Below are 22657 nucleotides of genomic sequence, written 5' to 3' on the forward strand. Positions count from 1 at the left end.
ATATTATTTATTAAACAACACATTTGATCCCATTAGCAAAATTATTGCAAGTATTACACTTGTCTTTTTATCCATATTTGTCCTTATCATGAGAAACTAGTGCAATACTCAACAATGGAGCACAAACCTGTTGTGATTTAAGCAAAATATTAGTTTTGTCACTGACTGTAATCAGAACAAGACTGATACACTGATTGTAAATTTGTCTCCTGCAAATGGAAAGTATCCTAACCAAACTACCATTCTATTATTCTGACCTGCTACTTAAATCTGTTTGTGAGAAGGCAAGTGGCTACTGTATGCACTTTGCTGTACAACTGCAAGGGGTATCGATTTCTTTATAGTTCATATGCATCATTCTTTGTTTGAAGCACCTCTGCTCAGTGAAATCGAATGGATGTGACTGCCTGTTTCTTGCACATGGAAAGAAAAAGCAAAATGGCATTCACTGGGCAATTGCTTTTTGCTGGTTACTTCAAAATCAAGTGGTCAGTTCGGCCTTTATGCTTTCTGCCTTGCTTTCTGTGCTACTCTCTGTAGGCTGGTAAGGCACTTCTGGAAAACACTCTTATACTTTTAGCCTGTTGACTTTGACTTACTGTGCTGAATATCCAAAGGAGCACCTGCCTCAGCTCTCAATCTTTCTGAACCTTGAGCTTTCCCCTTGACCTGACACATACAAAATACTAATTTCTCTACCACTATAGGAAAAAAAAAAGCAAAAAAAAGCAAAAAAAAAAAAAAAAAAAGCACTAGTACTTCATTCTTATTAATAGTAAAAACCTCTTCATCCTTCTTAACTGGGTTTGCTTTGACTAGATGTTTTCAATAAAAACAGAGGTGAAAGACAGAAAAGGATGATAGTTTCCATCTGGACAGGTGAACCCCCCCCCCCCAAAAAAAAAAAAAAAAAAGTTAGACTATATTGTTACAGTTGTATTGCAGTAAAAAACTAGATGAAAGTAATACTCAGTCTGACAGTATTGACAGATAGCATGCATATTGATAGATTTCTAATATGTACAAGCACTTGTAATATATACAGCAACAGAAGTTTAGATTTCGGTAATCCAGTATGATTATTTTAATTCCTTTCTCAAAAGAGCTCTTCTGACCCTCCCCCCCCACCTCCTCCCTGAAAAAGTATCTGTAAAGGGTTATTAATCTGTTGGCCATTTTGAAGAAAATTCTGCTTTTTTTTTGCTGCCAGCAATTTGTCTGCTAGGGAAAGTTAATCTACTCACCGTGTCTGCCAGCATGAGCCTGTCTCTGTCCGTCCAGTGCTGCTTCTCTACCTGTTTCTTCCCTTCTGCCTCGTACTGTATCTCCAGCGTTGTGTGCTTGCATCTAACTAGGGCTGCCTCTCTCCCAGCATCACTTTTAACTCAGGCAGGCAGGGAGCTGAAGCCAAAGGGACTCTCTATCTGATTGGTTTCCATTCAGTGCCCCTGATTAATAAGAAACATCCCTCACTGAGAGAGATGTTGCTGCTGATAGAGCCCCAGTGCTCAAGACAAGGAGGTTTGGGGCTGGGGTGGGGGAACGGGGGGGACCAGCTTTGCCAGCCATACAGTGATTTGCAAGTGAATGCAGTGGGAGGGTTCAGAGAGGAGGGCTTTGTTAAGGACCCTCTTATTAACTGAGACTTAAATACAGAGACTCGTGCTACTAGCTCAGCTTGATGTTTTCTGTTTTAATAAGAAGGAGAAAGTCATGTCCATAACCTGTGAATTAACCGGAGAAAAGATTTACCCTAATTATCTACACCAGCAGTTCAGTGCCATTTTTGTGCACATATTCATTGAAGAATGCAAAATTATCTCATACCATTATAGTGAAAAATGATTTGAAGTTGAAAGAAAGCACAGTGGAGGAGATTTCCCCTTGTACTAAATAGGTTTACTGCACCAGTGTCACTTACAGCTGTTGATAATGATAGGGTTGTCACTGTATCTGAAAGTGAGCATAATGCAAAGTTGCAAAGGATGTTTCAGGAATTATGGTTAATAATGTTCAGGTCATTTGCAGAAATATATGGTCTTGCCAGTCACACAAATGAAATTTCCTGTTTCCTGGTACAGTCTGTTTGGATATGAGTAACCACTGCTCCCCACAATGTTACCACTGTGCAATATTGCAGAATATTGTAATTTGCTTGAACCACTTCAAGCATTGTCAACCAAAGCCTAAGATATTGCCTATCAAAATGAAAAAAAAAAAAAAAAAAAAAAGAGTATTGTAAGTCCTGTGCATTTCTGTGGGCTTCTGGGTACTAATAATTATTTCAGCCATGGATATAAGTTAAACATTTACAATTGGACTTCTAGGAACTGATACTTTGCCACCACGTTCTGTACCAGCAAATCCTGAAGATAACCTTTAGTAGATGTCTGTTGTGGGCGCCAATAGAATAGCAAGAAACGCTGCAAAATTTCGTTTTCTGGGATTGTAGCACAATTAATTTTGTACCAACATTTCATTCTAAGAAAGATGGACCATGATGTGAGTTTCTAATTATGAAATATCATTAGGTTTAAGGGTTCAGTAATTGGGGCGATAGGAGGAATCTGTTTATTTTGTTGGAGAAACCTTACTATAACAAAAGGAATGTTTACATCAAATAGCCAGTTGAAAAAAAAAAAAAGGTAAATTATTCCTTTTTCTTTATGCCCTTATTATTGCTTTAATACTACCATTGATGAACTCAGCACGGTCATATTCACAGCACACTGTTTCTAATGAGAACCATTTCACTATTAGATCCCATCTGAAATGATTAAGGGATTGATACAGTTCATATAGACATCAGTCAGAGTCTTTCCATTGATTTCAGTGGCAGTTAAATTGGTCCCTGAATGAACTAAGTCTTCTCTGAGAATGCTGCACATCCATTAAAACAATATTTGCATATGTGTAACTGAGTGCAGAATTCAGCCTAATACTCTGAAAATCAAAAATAAAAATCCAGAGCCAGAATAAAATCATGGAGTTTACCTCAGCTAAAATATATATTAAAACAGTTTAAATCAGCATGTTCATTTCACGGTCAGTCCACTTTAGCAGAGATACTGGATAAAAATATTTAGTAAAATTTTTGTTTCAGTAAATACATGAGAAAGTTAAAAAAAAAAAAAAAAAAAAAAAAAGACAGGCAGACAACTGTATATCTCTGATGCCCTGTGGTCCCAGCACAACCTTAAATCTTGGGGATCCCAGAAGATATTTACTTAATAGGAAAATAGCTGGATGGTAATTAGGCGTGAGTAATGGCTCTACTTTTTTTTTTCAATCTATTGGTGGTTTTTCACTATTTAGGATGTTTGGGAACACTGTTTTTACTCTAATCAGTATTAGGGGATCATACAGGTACAGAGGAATCCCACAAACTGGAGATATACAAGGCATCTTTGCACAACCCCTCCTTGAGCTTTAGAAGGTATTATTCCCTGGCAGCTGTAGGTCTGGCTTCTTCTTTAAAGGCAGCCATAGATCAGTTCAATACTAGGCAGTGAGAACACATAAATGAGAAAGGCTCTGTTCCTGTTGATGGCATCTAGAAGTTTGTAGTAAAACAAGCATTATTTATATTAGACAGCATAATGCCTGCTCTCTCAGATATGTATTTCATGGTGTTGTAAATACAGCACAGTGACTACTACAGGGGAAAAAGCTGAAATAAAGTGCTATACATTCACAAACTAGTGGTACTTCTAATGCAAGCAGTATTGCATACTGAGGGTAAAAAGTTTTGCAATATACACTGTAAACGGAATATACATAAAAGTAGGCCAAAAAGGAAAAAGCGTAGGTGTGACAGTAACTAGGCAGAGATGGGTGGAAATCTGAGGCTGTGCTCTAACTCACAGAAGGCTACTCCATATAGAGGAGGAAAAATAAAATGCTCCTTCTGAAAATGAGTGGACGGAAGGAAAGAGATACGGAAAAGCAGAAAGTGCACCAAAAGGGTAAGGCAGGATTGCTTTTATTGCAAGACAGGCTGTACTTCAGTTTTATGTTTTAAGATCTTTCTGGAATTGGGTCTCTTCTCTTCTGACCCTTCTTCATCTTAGCTTTCTTTTCCTTCCTAAAGATATTTCTGCTGGCATCCATGGGAGGCAGTGATTACACACCCAATCTTTGTTGAAATTCTGAACATTTCCATATTTCACAGAGGCTAAAATCACTCAGCTTTGCATGGAGTTGGGCTTGTTGCCATGTTAAATCATTCTGAGTTCAATCACAGTTTGCCATCATTTTTTTCTTTTCCGGACAAGTTTACTCTTAACTTGGTTACGCAAAACTAAATGCAAATAAAACTTCAGAAGAGGAAAGGAGTCATCTGTCTCTATCCACATGTTTCTCCACCTATATCCAGTCAGTGGACAATATCGAGAAATCTGCTGGTGGCACTTTGAAATCTTACATAATATCTTCCCAGGTTTCTCCTGATAAGCTGAGACAGGCCTGAATTGTTACAAATCTGCATTCCTGATGAAGTCTTAGGGTCTGTAAGGAAAAATTGGCCCAGGGTTTGGTAGTAACACTTTCCCTTCAGTCTGGTACTTACATGACATTTTCTATTGTCAGAATTGTTGAATAGGTATTTAATCTTTCTCAGATAAGAGACTTTATGTGATGCCAAAAAAGAACAGAGATGAACAGAATGATGAAAAAAACAAAACAAAACAAAACAAAAAAAACACATTATGTAAGGAAAGCTCTGTGAGATTCAAAAGAACAAAGCCAACAGCTGTGCAACGTGAGTTCTGGTTATGTTCATGATCGTGTTCACCTGAACCTTCAAGAGTCTGAAACATAAAGAAAATGATGAAATAATTATCAACTAGTTCTAATCACAACTGTATTTTCACTTAGTCAATCACTGAAAAAATAATAAAAAATAAAAAAATAAAAACAAAACACCATTACCTTCTTCTCTAGTTTTTCTCCAAGATTTCTTCTCTCTTTCTGTGAAAGACTTTAAATTATTCATTTGTTAAAGAATATGACAAAGTGTATGACTTTGAAAGATTGACAGAACATTACTAAATCAGACCTGACAAGCACTAGGTTTTGTCTGGTCCCCTTTGATATACATAATATAGGGCATAAGAGAGAGAATAAGAAATCTTCTGCTCCTTTCCCCCTTTCGAACCTCTTCTTTTAGTACAGTTACTCAGGAAGCTGCCACTCTTCCTTGTCTGAGGGAGAATTACAATACTTTATCTGGATCTAAGTTCCCAAAAAAGACATGAGAGGAGGGAAGATTTGTGTGTGGGAGGGAGAAGAACGTAGCAAGGCCAAAACATGCTAAGAACAATTAGATACTGCTAAACTTTGAGCTGTTTTTAAATAAGGCAAAGCTAAAATAAATGCATAAGGCAGCCCTATGCCAGACTTAATTGTATATGTGTTTTGAGAAAGACAACAGTAAAAGCTTTAGTTAAGAATATATTCAGCAGTCAGTTCTACAGCTTAATCTGTGTGCTCTTTTCAAAGTATTTTAAAGTCAATTAAATCCCTAAACTTGAATTTTTGGCAGCTTGGTAAAACCAAATGATTTTTCTTTTTAGGTAGATGACACAAGATGGTTGGAGCTATTTGCATGCACATACACACACACATGCATATGTATATTTACATACACCATATTTTATTCTTTATTTATATGAGAAAGGTTTCTTACAAAAAAAAAAAAAGATTAAGAAGTAGCATAAAATTAATTTGATTTTGTGGGTTAAATAGATTTAAAAATAAGTAAATAAGTAAGTAAATAAATAAAAGTCCTTAACATCTTCAAATTTCTGAATTTGTTTTTAATTACTTTTTTGTCATGCATAAATCTATGGAATTGATCAATTCTATCTTGCTTTCTTCTTCAATCTCCAGATACAATAGTTTGAAATTTTAAAACAAGATAAATATAGGTTAGATTTTGCCAAGAGGAAATTGAAGCTTTAAAATATTAGGACAGATTTTGCAGCAGCAAGGCCTTTATGTTTTCTCAACTTTTAATCAGTTCAAAACTGGTGAAACTTTTAAAAGTACATTACAAATGTAACTACAGATAATAAAATTGAAATGTTATAATTTTAATCAATTAAAAAAAAACTGTAGAAGCATGCTTTATTTCATACACATACAGTTAAGTGACTAAGTATACACAACAAATATTAAATGGAAGATATTAATACATGAATAGATGATAAAGTATTTTAAAATATACTGTGGGTGCCAGGCTGACATTCAAGTCATAACTCTTTTGTAGACGGTCTTATTGAACACTTTATTTCTCAATCTAATATAAATATTTTTTTTACATGTATAATTAAAGCTTGTCAAGACCTTTAACAGAGATTTTTGCTTGGATATACTGGCTTACTGAAACTATTAACAGATACCACTTGCTTCTTGTTTATTTCCTTCATGAATTTTTTGTAGAGAAAATTGTGAGCACATGATTCCTGCATGAAAAGAAACTTTTCAAAATGATTTAAATTCAGTGTTTTTCTTGACCTAGTCTAATTTGATTTGGGACTTTGTTTTAATTATTATTATTTTTGTATCATAGTACAAAATATTTTGAAATTCATCTATTTAGGGACAAGACTTTTTTATTTTTTCCCCACAAACATGAAAAATCACAATGAATGAGGAATTTCTTGACCTCCCTACAGTAATTATCAATTTAATTGCAATATTCCTTGCTCTAATACACTCCCAAAAGATGTAGTTGGGAAAATATTTGCTTCAGGTTCACAGGTGAAACAATCAAGTCAAATGTTCTTTTGGTACAGGAAATAAAGTTAGCAATTTGATATGGGTATCCTGAATCCACTCTCTACTAAACACAGCATAATATGTACCTCCAAATATTAAGAAAATGGTGCTTTTAAAATGTTAATAAAAATATTCCAAATTGCTGGCGAGCCCAATAGACTATGCATTCCAGCACAGCCTGGACCACGTATACTACTTACAGTACAGATTTACGATGGTATTTAAGTACCTTTTAGAGCAAATAAGGAAGTACACAAGCAAAATATTGAACTCATTTTAGAAACCATGCCACTCACATGGACATAACCCACCCTCAGTTTCATGTTATAGAAACATCACTGTGATAGGCCACAGCAAAGCCTTCACCTTGGGTTAGACACAATGACCTGGATCTGCTCCCACTTGCATGCATGCACGTACACATATATGCTAATGAACTGTTTCAATGTAACAAGGGGCAGCCCTTTGGGCTCAGAAAAAGGCATGTAAAAAAAGTACATGTTTATCTCAAGTTATTGAAATTAATCTACAATTCTGTCTCACAGAAACTGTAAAATTGAGAAAAGAAAAATTAAAAATTAAAAAAAAGAGTAGCATTTTATAATATCAGTAAAACCACTGAATTTTCAATAAATATTTATTTTCTTCAAAAACAAACAAATTATTGCAGTATTTCTGACTTGTTGAGGTGCAGCCAGACAGTACATGGAAGTCTTTAGCTTCACATGAGATGTCCAACCTTAATTCCATAGCTAGAGTCTATATGACGTTTGTATATGTAGTCACATATTTATCAAGATGTGCTGCTAACCCTTCAGATGCCATTGCTGCTTCATAAGCTAGATCCTTAATTATTTTTTTTATAGTATATAACCTATGACAATTGAGAAAGGTTACTAAAAAAAATGTGGGAGGAAAGTTGTTTTCCTCTAGCATAGAAAAAGAATCTGATTTAGAATAAAGAAAATAGCAGAAGTAATTTTTTTTTTTTTTTTTTTTTAAAGAAACAAAGTTCTTCCAGGTGATGTTTGGCCTCTTGACATAACAAAGGTAGAGAATGATCCAAAAACTGAATTAATCATTTTTCATCCTTTCTACACTGGGATAAATATACATGCATAAACATGTGTTAGCAGGCATTTTTGCTGTTAAAACATTCTCACATCTCTCCCATGTTGCCCTCTGCTTATGTGTGTAAGAAAACCATAAATAAATATTTCAGTCTTTGGCATATGCCAAAAGTGTCCTCCACCTGTTTGGCAAATATCAATTCTATTTACATCAAGCGATTTAGATGAACTTCTTCATCTTCTGGGTGGTAATATTCAAGTTCCCTGCCACTATAGTTCTTGGAGCATCACCAGAATCTGTAATTGGATTGTGATTGGACTTGAGATGGAATTCATTTCACTTATGTTACTGGTCCAGAAGTTAGGCAGCCACTTAAATCTTTCATCTATAATCTTTGAAAAGAGAAAAAGGTCTCCAGATGAAGATTCATCCCATTTTAACACAGATGTCTAAGATATTTGAAAAAAAAATAAATAAATAAAAATGGAGTTGCTAAGCAACTCCATCTGGATTTTTATTTCTTTCTTTCAGATGACTATGGAGAGAACCCTGCTGAGATGCTCAACTGTTTGACTAACTTTCAACCTCTGTCAGTAGGTGAGATGAATTGTCTCCTCAACTTCCAGCTCCTGGAGTTCTGAAATGTCTATGATTCATGATGCCAATTATTCAAGAATCATCTTTTCTCCTTAACTTTTTGTTAAAGTATGTTTCTATGTAAAGTATGTCTCATATTGAGAGAAGAAAAATGAAAGTGCAACCAAAAAAGAGAGCAAGAAAGAAGATTTTAGCAAGTTATTTGTTCAAAAATAAAATGTACTCTTACTGTTTTTTCAGAGCTTGGTTTTGCCATGCTGTTCACTTACAAAAGGGTAGCTATAAAGATCATAAAAATGTCACAATACAAGGAGAATAAGCAGTGATAATGATCAGTTTGACCTGGTCAAACCAATTTAATTTAACATATCCATGATTATAACAGTCAAGTGTGCGTAGAAAGTATATACATGTTCACTTTCTTTATAGAAAGATGCTTAAGATATTTCTTATAAAAATATTTTAGAATAGAAAAACAAGCAAACAAAAATACTGATTCAGATTCAGGGCAATAGTTTTGGAAACAGCAAAGCCTCAGAGACCAAGACTCTATAAGACATTTCAAAGTATGTGGACAAACTGCTTGGCTCATGTCATTGAAAAAAAATCAGGCCATTTTGATATTCTGAAGATTTTTGTTTTGTTCTGCTTTTTCCTCTTAGAGCATATTTCATCCACTTAATTACATTTTTTTTTCAGTTATTATTATTATTTCTGCCTTTAGTTTTGATTTGGAAAAAAACAAAGCACCACCCTAAACTACTCAAAAATACTGTTACAGTCAACTCTAACAGCATGGCTCTCTAATTGAGGAGAGGAAGAGAGTGAACTAATACTATGCTCATAATTCTCTGTGCCTTTTCTTTTATCATGAGAAACACTATGTCCTGTTTTATAGGGCTGCGAGACAGTTTTCTGGCCTTTATTTTCATAAAGCCGTGATTGATTTAAAGTGAATTTATCTTAAGTAAATATATATGTATATACTGGATCTGCTCCCACATCTGCTCCCATATATATATAGGTTCAAGTTCCAAGTAATTTTTTTTTCCCCAAAACATGCATTTTTTTGGTAAATGCTACTCTAAGGGCAGCAAGATAATATAATAGGAGAGTCCCTTATGGGGGTCTCTGTGTAATATCTTCCATTCTTTAAATATATCAGAGGCAGCATTGTCTAGATTTTACGGAATTCCTAGATATTACCAGGAGGTTAATGGAAAACCCAGAACCATATTCTGTAAGTGTGCACACTGGAACACTTGAACTTATAGAGGTTAAAAAAAAAAATCTGTACTTTTTATTCATTTATTGTTTTTACATGACCTGAAATCAGTGACAGTTTCCTGCTGTTTTCTAGGGACCTTAAGCTAGGTATGGAGATGGGGGAAAAATAGCGGGATGGAGGGTTGCTCACAATAACAATAAAAATAAAAGGAGCCAGACGAGACAAAAATGTATTAGATAAATGCATCCAAATGTGAGGCCTGATCATCTGGTTATTTTGCTGTCTAGCACAGCATCCAAAAGTTATTCAGAATCTGAATTTGTTTGAAATCCAAAATATATTTGCATGTTAGTGAAAAACAATATACAGTGTTCCAAAAATGCATTATCCTATGAGGTACAGAACAGCTCAAGCTTCGAAATATTACCCTGGAGTGAATAGGTCTCCTCTTAGGATAAGGGCCAGATGGAGCAGTGTAGTATTTTGCTACCGAGTTCCCCCAAACAGCAAAATAATCAGGTTACTTTATCAGACAGACAACACAGTGGTTTAGATGTTGCCAGCTTTATACACAGACTCATGTTTGAATGAGTCTCCAACATTATGTTCTAACAGTTTGTCTTTATTATTATCAAGTATTTCTATTTCTGTAATGAATAGAGGGCTTTTTTTGGAACTCAAGATCGTACTATACAAGGTGTTTTAAAAGCGTGCTGAGCAATGGTGTTTTCATATTAATTAATGTACAGTTTAAACGTCCAAAGACCTCTTAATGTGCATGGAAAAGTTGCAAAGTAACAGCACATACAAAATTATTCTGAAATGACTCCTCCCAGTCATGCAGCAGCCTGGGGAAGGGAGGGGAGGCAGGCTCTCCATGTTCTTCATGTTCCTATTCAAGTGCTGTCTCCACCCTAGACAATAATGCTAATCTCAGACTACTTCACAGAAACTTGTTCAGAGCTTAGTTGTAATCATATTGCCTTGGTTAGGGGGAATGGATTACACTTTCTGCTCTCTTACACATCTGCCAACACTTCAGCAGTGTGCTGCCTATCAGATGAGCAGCAACACTTTCTACAATGAACAGCTTTTGGATTTTTCTGACTTGTCGTCCCGTGTCCACCCTCCCTCCTCCCTGCCTCCCCCATACAATCCAATGGACCACCTGCACCTAGACGAAGGGGTTGTTCTCAAACTATCATAGATCATTGGATCACCATCTGTTGTAATGTAGCATACCTTTTACAATGTTGAGCTATCTTCCATCTTGTCAGGAGATACACACTATTTCTCAGCTCTAGCCATTGCATTCAGTGGCCAAATCACTATGACATACGTTATCCAGGAAACTAAAGTAGTGATAACACAGCTCCATCTGCTTGCACATTTTGGCCAGTTGAAAATCACAATACAATATCACCCATAGGAATATATTCAGATCCTGTCAGTTTCCCATTTCTTTCCCGTCATAGCCCTTTTCTCTTAGACACAATTATTTATTATTAAAATGCAATACTGTTCGGAAGTATTTCAGTGCCCCAAGATCAAAACCCATGAAGCCAGATACTGGAATTAGAATAAACCACTTCCAAAGACATCACTCAGGAAAGGTGAGCCAGACAAACTGAGGGGTGTTATTGCTGATCTTAGGTGTTGTGCACATGACTTGTAAAAGTCATTTGGAACAAATAAAGAAGAAAACTTAACATTATAGCTGTGTCAGCTGTAAGAGTAGGGTAAATTAAAACAAAAAATCACCTTTCTCAAAAGCCTGGGGTAAAGTATGAGAATAAGCAATGCAAATCCAAAATGGTGTGTTGCAATAATGAAGCTGTCAGCAACAATTTTTCCTCAATTTTTCCACATTTCTCTGGCAATTAAGTTACATATCCTACAAGTAGCAAGACATTATTTTCCAATATCCTTAGTTATTTCTGATAACTGAGTTTGTAATTTTGATTGTAGAAAGATATTGTGGTCAATTCAAATATTAAGACTAAGGGTTACTGTTGTTAAAAGTGATTTTTGTTACAAAGCTTTCATGACAATGTTGTCCAGTTGCTACCAGGAAATCATCTTTATTATATGCATAAAACTTATTGTATTGCCTTAGGCATAAACTTAGCCATTTACTGTGCATTGTTAAAACAGTGAATTCTCTTCTAGTCTCCCAAGCCAAGTCAAACAGAGAGTTTAGGCTACTGTGGTAAAGAAGACTTCAGGTTAGAGGCCCTTGTAGCTGATCAGTTAGATAACGAAGAATAAGTATCTTTACTATAGTGGTGTCATTTTACTGTTTTAGCTTAGGATTTGCTGACTTTTTGATTGCAAAAAGTAATTTTTTGAGTTCAGTTTATTTTTCTGTTGCTTAGAAAAATTGCTCTGAGTAATGATTAGTTTCAGTGCAAGAACTCAGCAGAATACAATAAATGCCTGTATTTCAGTCTATGTGCAACCAGGTTCAGCCACAGCGTCCTGTTAACTACTGTCTTGGTATGAAATATGCAGATTCAGTCACTGACCTGCTCTTGCCATATTGCCTGCTGTAATCCTTCTCTTCAGGGACTGATATAGACCCTGCTGGGAAGACCAAAAAAGAGCAGCCACTTTTTTGTTGGCCCCTTCAAACCAGAGTCCTGGGTACTATCCTGCCTCTACACTTGCTTTCCATTTACCAGTCTGCTCTGTCTCTTCTTCATGTGAGAAATAATGACAGGAATTCCATGTTTCTCCCCAGTGTCCAAGGCCCAAGGACCAATTTGCCACCCTTATCTGGAAACTGGATGTTTTACAGCACACAGCAACAAACAGTTGGAGGGCTTTAAAAAGGGGGCTCTGAATTAAAAGAATTTCCTCTGCAATATGACTCTGAAGAGCTTGTATTGTAAAATAAATTCTCTCCTGCTAAGCTAAAGAACAAGTACAGGCAAAGGGTCCTTTATGTCAGGGAGGATGCACTGATCCTTTATCCCTCAGACCTGTGGTCACAATCAATGCACTGATGGGGACAAGCTTACCGGTGGCTGCTGGATTTCCTCGAGTGTAGACTGCATTCTCTTAAGACTGCCCTCCAGGATTTTTTCAAGACTCCCTTCTCTTTTATGGGTTCTAAATTGTTTTTCTTGCTGCCTCTCAGTTTATATACCTTCTGCCAAGCCTCTTATAAGATTAAACTGAATTTGCTTCCCTTTCAAGTGAGGGATATAGCAAGAGTGAGAAAAGAATTTGATGATGTGTCACTGATTGGCATCAAACTATGGATTTTCATTGTCTCTATGCACAGTGCCATTCCTAATCCTAATGAAAACAAAAATCCATCTACGTGTAACTTTTCCCAAGGACGAACACTGCTGTTTGTATTAAGTGGAATGAAAATGCCAGAGAAATTAGAACTCTGCTGAAATTCAGCCTGTGTCAAGTCATCTAAAACTGTTGTGGTGTCGTCGTCCAAATCAAGGTCTCCAGGGTCTCCACTTGATGTGTCAGAAGAGCATGTGGTCTGTGCACACTACTGTTCCAGAGACATTAAAGACCTCCGTGATAGATTAATTCAGCCCAGACACTAAGGCAGCCTGTCTGTGATAATTCTGACACACTTCCCTTTATCCCAAAGGAGAGCCATATTCATTTACTTAAATGTAATTTCTCCTCTGACTGACAGTTGTAGCATTTAGAGATTAAAAATATCCCAAACCTACAGCACTTTAGTTGTTGACATCTTAGCACAAGCAGCAGGCAATCATAAAGCCTTGGATTAATACGGCTTCAGGGCAAATTTGCTTTATTCTGACAGTCTCTCTTTCATTTTGATGTGTTCTTCTGTTGCCAGAAGGCTTACTTTCATTAATTCATTTTTAATAAACAATTAAAATTTTAATGTACAAAATGTAAATAATAAACATGGAGTCATCATACAAATAACTATCAACAGATGTCCACTTAAAAAAAAAAATCGTGGTTTTATTTGTGTAAAATGCCCATAAGCAATTGTTTGTTTAGGATTTATTATTAAGGTGATTAGTGCTTGCTAGTCATGTGCTGAATATATAGTATTCCTTCTTCTGTCTTAGAATCTACTTCTTTTTTAGAATTAGAAACACAAGGATGCAAACATGAGTTGTGCTCCAAATAAATGCAGAATCAAACCAGATTATTAATAATCGGGCAATAATTCACTAATCTTCTGATTTTCTTTTTTATTCAGTTTTCTGGGAAAGCCTTGTATGTTTATTTGTGTAGGATTTTTCTGAATTTCAAAAATTACCTTCAAGAACATTAACAGATGCAGGCTTCTCATCTTTTTGCTGAAGAGAAATCCGTTTACCATGGCTGTCCTCTGTGTGATTTGGAGACCTAGTAAATAAGAGCTGACTAATACTTTTTATCTTTTTTTTCTACAGGAAATATTGTAATAAAAAAAAAACAAAAACAAAAAACAATTAATAGTTTAAAAGACAATTACTGAGGTAAAACACCTGTTTTTCTTTCTTTCTCTTTCTCTCTCTCTCTTTTTTTTTTTTTTTTTTTTTTTTTTTTTAATGCTTTAAAAAACACTGAATGTTTGAAAATAAGCTGGATACGGACTGAAGAACTAACTAGCTCTCATTATTTTATTTTGGGGATTTTGACTTTTTGACTTGAGTTTAGATGGGAAAATTTTTGATATGTCAAAAATTCTCAGAAGGACATGGAATTTGTTTCCTGACAGTTGTACTGATAAGATCAATTTTATATAGCTTCAGGCTATAAATAAGGATATCTTTCCCCCACTTTGAAACTCACACATGACTGAATAATGTACAATATTTTATGAAGTAAGATGGAAATACAGTAAGTAGATTCTATGATATTTTAAATAAAATGCATATTTAAAATTGAGCATGTGATAGTGTTATTACTTAAGCATACTGTATAAGGCAATATAATACATTTTTTGTGCTACTGAAAAATTAGCTCATTCTCCATTTTATACATAACAGTGTTTCATTATCATTACTTTCCATACAATTACTTGTTCAAGACAATAATAAAACTGTGTTCTTCTCACATAGGAATATGTTATGAATTATTGCTTTTTTACACACAAAGCAGCCTACACAAGCTTGAAAAGAGGAAATAATGCATACTAGTGAAGATAGACTGAACAATGCTCTGTGTGGTGAGAGAGCACTTCATGCTTCAGATCTCTTAGTGACAAAATTTGGAGGCTTGAGAGTATGTGTGTACTTTATCAACCTTCCAGTAGTTCGGCAAATCAGGGGGCATGATTCAATCAGCATGTGGGGAGGAGTCTGAAGATATGTTGTGCTTCATGATTTGGCTTTCAGGATCTACAACTACCTGAAAGGAAGTTGTGGGGAGCTGGGGGCCGGCCTCTTCTCACGGGTAACTAGCGATAGGACAAGAGGGAACAGCCTCAGGTTGCACCAGGGGAGATTCAGGTTGGAAATTAGGAGAAAATTCTTTTCAGAAAGAGTAGTCAGACATTGGAACGGGTTGCTCAGGGAGGTGATGGTATCACTGTCCCTGGGGGTGTTTAAGGAAAGGTTGGATGTGGTGCTTAGGGACATAGTTTAGTGGGTGATATTGGTGGTCGGGGGACGGTTAGAACGGATGATCTTGGAGGTCTTTTCCAACCTTAATGATTCTATGGTTCTGTGATTCTATGATTGGAACACCCCTCAAGGATGACAAACCTGTGATTAAAAAAAAAAAAAAAAAAAAAGGAAATAACTCGGCAAGATCCCACTGCAAGTATATAAAACAGAATGAGCAGAGAGGTGCAAGAAACAGAGATCTTTCATACTGGAAAAAGGGAATAGTCTCTGGACTTCAAGAACCATTAACTTATTTATGAATTAAGGGAAACTCAATGTTTATTCACTAAACTTAAGAGGCAACTTGACAGCCAATTCTTTCTTGAATACTCAATAGTTAATGCTTTATCACATAAGCAAGTTTGCACATTGTAGATTTACAGAGGATAGGGTGATACAAGAAGTACATTCCCCCCCCCAAAAAAAAAGTTCATAATTTTCTCAAACTCTTTGATGTGTGCTCTGACTGCAAAGTGCAGATCAGTTCCAGATTCCTGGAAATGCCAGTCTTTCAGCCTGCTCCTTTCCATCATTGTAATCACATTCCTGTAGTAAATCTTTATCCAAACCACCCCTTCTTTTTACCAAACACTGGAACAACTCAGCTATAATATTCCTAATGTTAGGAATTTACAGCCTAATAAACCATGATGATAGCGGTTGAAGTGTCAATGAGTGAACTGAAGTGCATGATATTTGTGGTAATGGGAAACTGCATACCTCTTTGTGGAAAGAGCAAGATATCTGTTTCTTTTGTTTAACATTGCATTTTCTCACTTCTGCTTTCTGAAACAAACTATGCATATAACACCTTTAACAGCTTCAGAACAAAATATATGCATATGATCCCTTGTAAATGATTAGATTTCACATCTTACAATTCTTTTTTGAAATAAAATGATTCATATTTCCCCTTAGTTTAAGAATACATTGGAACAATTGCATACAGGCCAACTCTGTCTCAGGATATGTCAATGTTTGCCTTTAGCACATTTTGTGGGTTTAGTCACTAGCTCATGCTTTCTTGATGTCCTGAAGACAGTTGGGGTAGGCATGCCTGCTGTAGCTTTGTTAGACATTCAGTCTTATTCCACAAATAGATCAGTATGTGTACACTGGTTCGAAGGATCTCCAGATGCATTCGACCTGCTGAGGTATGGTGAATTGCATGTGTAAATATGGACAGTATAATGTCTCATGGATCAGTTACGTTACTTGTTCAAGAGCTGGGTGTACAGAACATGCATTAGCAGGATTTCCTAATCACAAACAGAAATACAGGAATCTTGATCATGTAGGTGGGAGAACTCATGCTACTCCTTTCTGCAAAGAAAAAGGGTAGACAAGTGAGTCCTTTTTGAGCATCTGAAAAAAAGCATCCTCAAAAAGAAGTCTGCAAATGGCTTATTTTGATGGAAGATTTAAGTGACAAGCCAAAAGAGAACATGTATTTATTTATTTATTATTTAAAATTTGAAATCAATTTAACAAAGTAACTTTGTTATTTTTCTGAAGACTATTTTCATTTCCTAAGTTTTTAATTTCTTTAAATTAAAACTAAAATAAGATTTCAGAAGGACAAAACTCTCCATGGAAACTACTTCTGATTCAAAACAAAGTTTTTATGCCAAGTAAAACTGATAGAAAATTTCAGTTGTCCATTACAAGAAGATACCAGGATCTCAATTAACATAGAATGTTTTCATGATTCTATGAACCGTTTAACTTCACAAATTTGAAAGTTTTGGTTAGACTAGACAAACAAATCATTAATTAATCTCTTAATAAAATGCAAACATCTTGTTTACAGAGATGTCAGAGGGGGGGTTATGTTGACCCAAACATGCTACCAATTATGCCTGTGTGCTGATGCTGCCCTGCCTGCTAGTGTGACATCCCCATGGGCCACTGTTTACCAGTGTCTTTGACAGATGAATCAAGAGACAGGGATATAAGGTTTCGTTGGCAAGGGAGCTCTGATTAAACCAATCATCTGTGATATAAGAGGCATGTACATTTCCATCTCACTAGAAAAATGTTTTTTCTACTCTGCTCCTCTCACAGCATCTGTGACACCCCCTTCAGCAACCATTTCATTAGCCCAGCTTTCCTATAATCAGTCTGGAAATCAACTGATGCGCTCTCTATGGAAAACTCCATCTATTTCACTATACAATTGTTCGTAATTTGGAAGGCATTGCTGAAGTCACCGAACTGAATGTCTCTGTAGAAGAGACCATGTCTGGCTAAATTACATCTAATATCCCAGATTTTAAACAGCGTGACGTGTTCCCTGCTACCTATAGTTGCAGGGTTGTAATCTTATAAAGGACATATAGTGTAATCTCCATTATTTGAATAAGTACAACTTTGTGAGTTTTTCTTGTGCAGTATATTAAATTCTTCAGCCTTGATCTGACATTTGGAAATCTAAACCAGCTGTAAATGCATTTTAATTTGGTTAGCATGCTTTAATTGTTTTCCATTATTCTGAGTTAAAAAAGGTGTTCAGATAACACAGGCAAACCAGAAGCCAAAAACAGTATGGTTTTGTTGTTGTTGTTGTTGTTCAGTTTAGCTTAAGGTTTTATAATACAAAACATCAAACTATCATAAATATTGCATGGTAACATTTTGTTCTAGAAAGGCTTTAGTCTGTGTTTGTCCATGATTAATATATTTTCACAGAAGGCTGTCAGAGAAAAGTAAGAAAAGTTAAAGATGGATAGAATAGAATAGAAAATAGAATAAAATAGAATAGAAAATGAATGGAATGGAATGGAATGGAATGGAATGGAATGGAATGGAATAGAATAGAATAGAATAGAATAGAATAGAATAGAATAGAATAGAATAGAATAGAATAGAATAGTTCAGTTAGAATCAAAGAATCATAGAATATCCCAAGTTGGAAGGGATCTACAAGGATCATCGAGTCCAACTCTGGCCACCACACAGGTCTACCCAAAAATTCAGACCATGTGACTAAATGCACAGTCCAAACACTTCTTAAACTCCGACAGGCTTGGTGCCATGACTACATCCCTGGGGAGCCTGTTCCAGTGCGTGACCACCCTCTCAGTGAAGAACCTCTTCCTGATGTCCAGCCTGAACCTCCCCTGTCACATCTTGACTCCATTCCCTCAGGTCTTATCACTGGTCACTAAAAAGCGCTAAATCAGCGCCTTCCACTCCACTCCCCCTCATGAGGAAGCTGTAGACCACGATGAGGTTTCCCCTCAGCCTTCTCTTTTCCAGGCAAAACAGGCCAAGTGACCTCAGCTGCTCCTTGTACGTCTTCCCCTCTAGGCCCTTCACCATCTTGTAGGCCTTAGTAGCCCTTAATAGCCTAGTTGCAAGGAACCTTCAAAAATCATCTAGTCCAACTGCATTAAAATATTAGTATTTCCAAAGCAGAAAGTATTAATGATATAATTATCATAAAATCAAGCACTACACATTCATAATATCTAGTGTTAAGATTTACATTAAAGAAATAAAAACTGGTATTAAAATATGCAAGCCGACTCTAAAACTGTCAAAATTCTCTTTCATAATGATTCTAGATGGGGAAAATGCAGTAAATGTCATACATGAAAAGCCGCCAACAGTTTTATTCATTACTCCTAGTTACATATAATAATAATAAAAAGTTATGTTGGTTAGTGGCCTTGACTATACATTTAGACGTAATAAACATTTTCAGGGTTTTTAAGGTCATGCTTAAGTCTGAAAATCTTCTGAGAGGCATTCAAACACCTTGACTGAAATCCTGCATCCATTGGAGCTAGTGACAAATAATATATTGACTACTGCAGATCTAAGCTGTGACCTCTTTCTGCTTTATTAACCCACAATTACTTTTTTTTTTTTTTTTTTTCATTTAAATCCAGATGACTTTTCAGAGTTTTCAACTCCTTTTAACACAGTTGAAACACATGTATTGTATGCCACCACAGGATATGTTCTGGGCTTGGGAAATAGTTTATACATAGCCACCTGATGAGAACTTCTGTTTAGTTTTGTTTGTTTGTTTGTTTTAGTTAGTTAGTTTGTTTATTTGTTGTTGGTTTTGTTCCAAATAATTTTTTTTTGTTTGTTTGTTTGTTTTTTCCCCCTGGAGTTGATCTTGTGTAGCCAATGTATTTCACCTGAAGAAGCTGGATTTTATAGTAAAGCTCCACCAAAAAAGGATTCTGAAATAAATATTAGGATGAGGAACTGTAAGCTGGCTAAATTGCATGTAGCTATTTTTTTTTTTTTTTTAAATCTCAAACTTTAGACTACTAAGAGTAGTTGTTCCTTTCATTCTGTTAGATGACTCAGCTGTATGAAGTTACTTGTGTACTCTTGACAAATTGATGTCCTTGTAGGTTTTTACTCTACCTCATTCTTCTATAAGAATTTGGTGGGAGAAGTCATTATCTTTACATATTTAAGTAACCAGACCAAACTCAAACCATTCAAGGACATTTTCTATTATTGTAATTGAGGTGCATTGTCTATAAATGTGACTTTTGGATATTTCTCACCTATATCATAACTGGCTGTAAAGAACTGTTGCATATTAACCTATTATGGTACTTGTGTTTTCTGCTGACTTTAACTATTACTACTCCAGCAACATTAGGATTTATGACTGAGCATGTTATTTGACTGGAACATCTCTCATATGAAGAAAGACTGAGAAACTTGGGACTGTTCGGCCTGGAGAAGAGACTCAGGCAGGATCTTATCAATACAGATGAATGCTTAAAAGAAGGGTGCAAAGGAGATGGAGCCAGGCTCTTCTCATTGGTGCCAGTGACAGGACAAGAGGCAATGGACACAAACTGAAAGACAGGGGGTTCTGTCTGAACATCAAGAAACACTTTTCTACTGTGAGGGTGCCTAAGCACTGGAATAGGTTGTCCAGAGAGGTCGCTGAGTCTCCCTTGGAGATCTTCAAAAGCTGCCTGGACATAGTTTGGGGCAAATGGCTCCAGGTGGCCCTGCTTGATCAGGAGGCTTGGACAAGACAACCTCCAGAAGTCCCTTCCAGTTTCATCCAAGCTGTGATTCTGTTGTGTGATTGAGCTGAGCCAATCCCTGCAGTTTCTTTTTGATTTTTCACATAAAATTTGACTCTAAAGACATAAAATTACTTTGAGACAAGGTTTGCATGTTAGATAGATGAATTTGGTGCAATTCTTAATAGCTTCTGCATTTTGTGTTTCTTAAAAATTGTAAAAGTTAACATGTTTTTTGCCTTACCTTCCTCATTGAAAGTTAAATGCTGGCTTTTGTTGTGTTTTCTTTGGGGCTTGGGATATCTATTTAAACACCTGCCTTAGTGTTTTGAATGAAATTCACAATATGCTTCTGCCAGACACTGGGACATTAGAAATGCAGCATTGAACATAACGCATCGTGTTATACTGTAAAAAGGAATTTAAAATGTCAGTTTACTCAGTCAGGTGAAAGTAATCCTAGTCTAGGAAGTAATTAAAAAGGTTTACAGCTATTAGTTGTCTCAGGTCAGGATGATTAGAGAAAGAATCATATTTATTTAAATAAGTATGGGGCATTATTATTATCTGTATTGCCAGGGTTTAAGACTTTGCTGTCACTTGACAAAAGGGTTTAAAAAAAACTGCTCTCCTACACTAAATAATTTTTTATATATTAGGAAAAAAATCTTTACGTGTACAGAAATTACTTGGTCATATATAAGGCTACCTCACATTCTCTCTCTCCCTCTCTTTTTTTCTTTTTTTCCCCTTATCTTAACCTACTTTTCCCTTGTCTTTCTTATTTCTTTTCTGCTTTGGTTCTCTTCAAATTCAAATCTGGCTAAGAGGCATAGCTGAAGACTGGCCCGTTGTAAAGCACCATCTCATGACTGAATATGTTTTATGGTAATATTTTCTGCTTGTTTCAGCTATTATTTGAGCAAAGGTATAGTGCTTAACCTAGAGTTATGGCTGTTTGGGTGGCAGTAACTGACGCTATTTTTTTGGTTTAGAAAGTTTGATACAGACAAAAACAGCCTGCTGGAGGAAAGTGATGGATTTTTTAGGTTGTCGGTGTTTCAGAATTCGAGGTGCTTGTTTTTCCTTAATTATACTCAGTTTATCCTACATATCCTGAGTGTCACCAGATTTAATATCTTTGGTTTTGTGTTTGTTTTTTTTTTTTTTTTTTTTTTTTCCATTCTTGTTCTAGAAGAAGTTACTTTAGCAAAATGACTGCTTGGTCTTCCAACTAACTTTCCATATGATGTTTGGCTTTCAATGAGAATCCAACATTAGGCCCTTAAGAGTATGCAAGAAACTTTAGTTTAAATAGATTGTTTCAACAATTTTCAGTGTTAATTATCCATGTTGTTTTTGACCACAGGCATCTTCAGTATGGACATCTAAGTATTTTTTTTCTTTTAAATAAACTTCCCTGAAGTCTGAATGATTTCGTTGCCCTTGTACAGATGTCATGCAAAGCAAACATATGTATGTGCAAATTATATAAGAATGTAGATACATTGTTATGATAAAATGCAATAGCAAGTGTTATATTTGTTAGTTTCTTTGTTGGCTTGTTATTCCTTTATATGTATATTTCTGCACCATATTTCAGTCAGATTAATTCTAGCTTCCAAAAGATTGAGATTTTGCCTATATGCATGGAAAATATGGATTTTGTTTTTTCTTTAGCCTGTTACTTAATTTTTTTCTGTTTTTTTGACTTTGTGGTGGTTGCTGTTTAATCCATGAAGCTGCATATTTTCATGATAGATGGTCCAACTTAAATGTTTCATATCTGAAGATAAATGATGAGGTATGACTTTGGAGAAAATTTTTCTTTGTATGGAACATCTTCTTCCTATGGAATAATATGGGGTGGGGCCAGGAACAGGTTTCCACCTCCATACATACAAAGGTAGCCCCTGAGGAGCACAATGAACAGGGCAGGCAAACAGAGCATGGTGCAGCAGTTTGCATGGGAGGGCACAGGGAGGACACTGTCACTATTTCCAACACTGGTTGTAACCTGCTCACAAGGAGTTCCACCATGGTATCCAGCAGAAAGAAAAGTCCTCTGCAACCCCTGTGAACTCTCCAGCCACAGGAAGCAAAGTGTCTACCCAGACAGAGCTCCAAAGGGAACAGGCAGCCATTCAGGTCTCAGGCTGCAGGGTGTGCCTGACTGACAGAAGCAGTGAGTACTTCTCACTCACTCACTCCTCATGCACTGTGGGAGGTGCGCCCAGGCTGAAGAACTGCTCAGCCTGGTGACAGAGTTTTGGGAGGAGGTGGGCATGCGGAGGAGCATCAGCGAGTCACAGAAGGAGATTGACAGGCAGAATCATACCCTACCATCCCTGAGACAGGTGCATTGGTCAGCC

At 36.1% G+C, this 22657-nt stretch overlaps 1 protein-coding gene across 1 annotated transcript in view; it reads right to left on the bottom strand.

Annotated features, from left to right (window-relative positions):
• The window catches only part of CDH9 (cadherin 9), a 100993-nt gene extending 99481 nt beyond the window's left edge, over positions 1-1512 (bottom strand). Inside the window, 1 exon segment of the mRNA XM_040549077.1 lies at positions 1245-1512. The gene's annotated coding sequence lies outside the window, so the exon portion shown is untranslated.
• Positions 1513-22657: the final 21145 nt, after the last annotated feature.

The sequence above is a fragment of the Cygnus olor genome, chromosome 2, assembly GCF_009769625.2.
Source record: "Cygnus olor isolate bCygOlo1 chromosome 2, bCygOlo1.pri.v2, whole genome shotgun sequence".
NCBI classification, from domain to species: Eukaryota; Metazoa; Chordata; class Aves; order Anseriformes; family Anatidae; genus Cygnus; species Cygnus olor.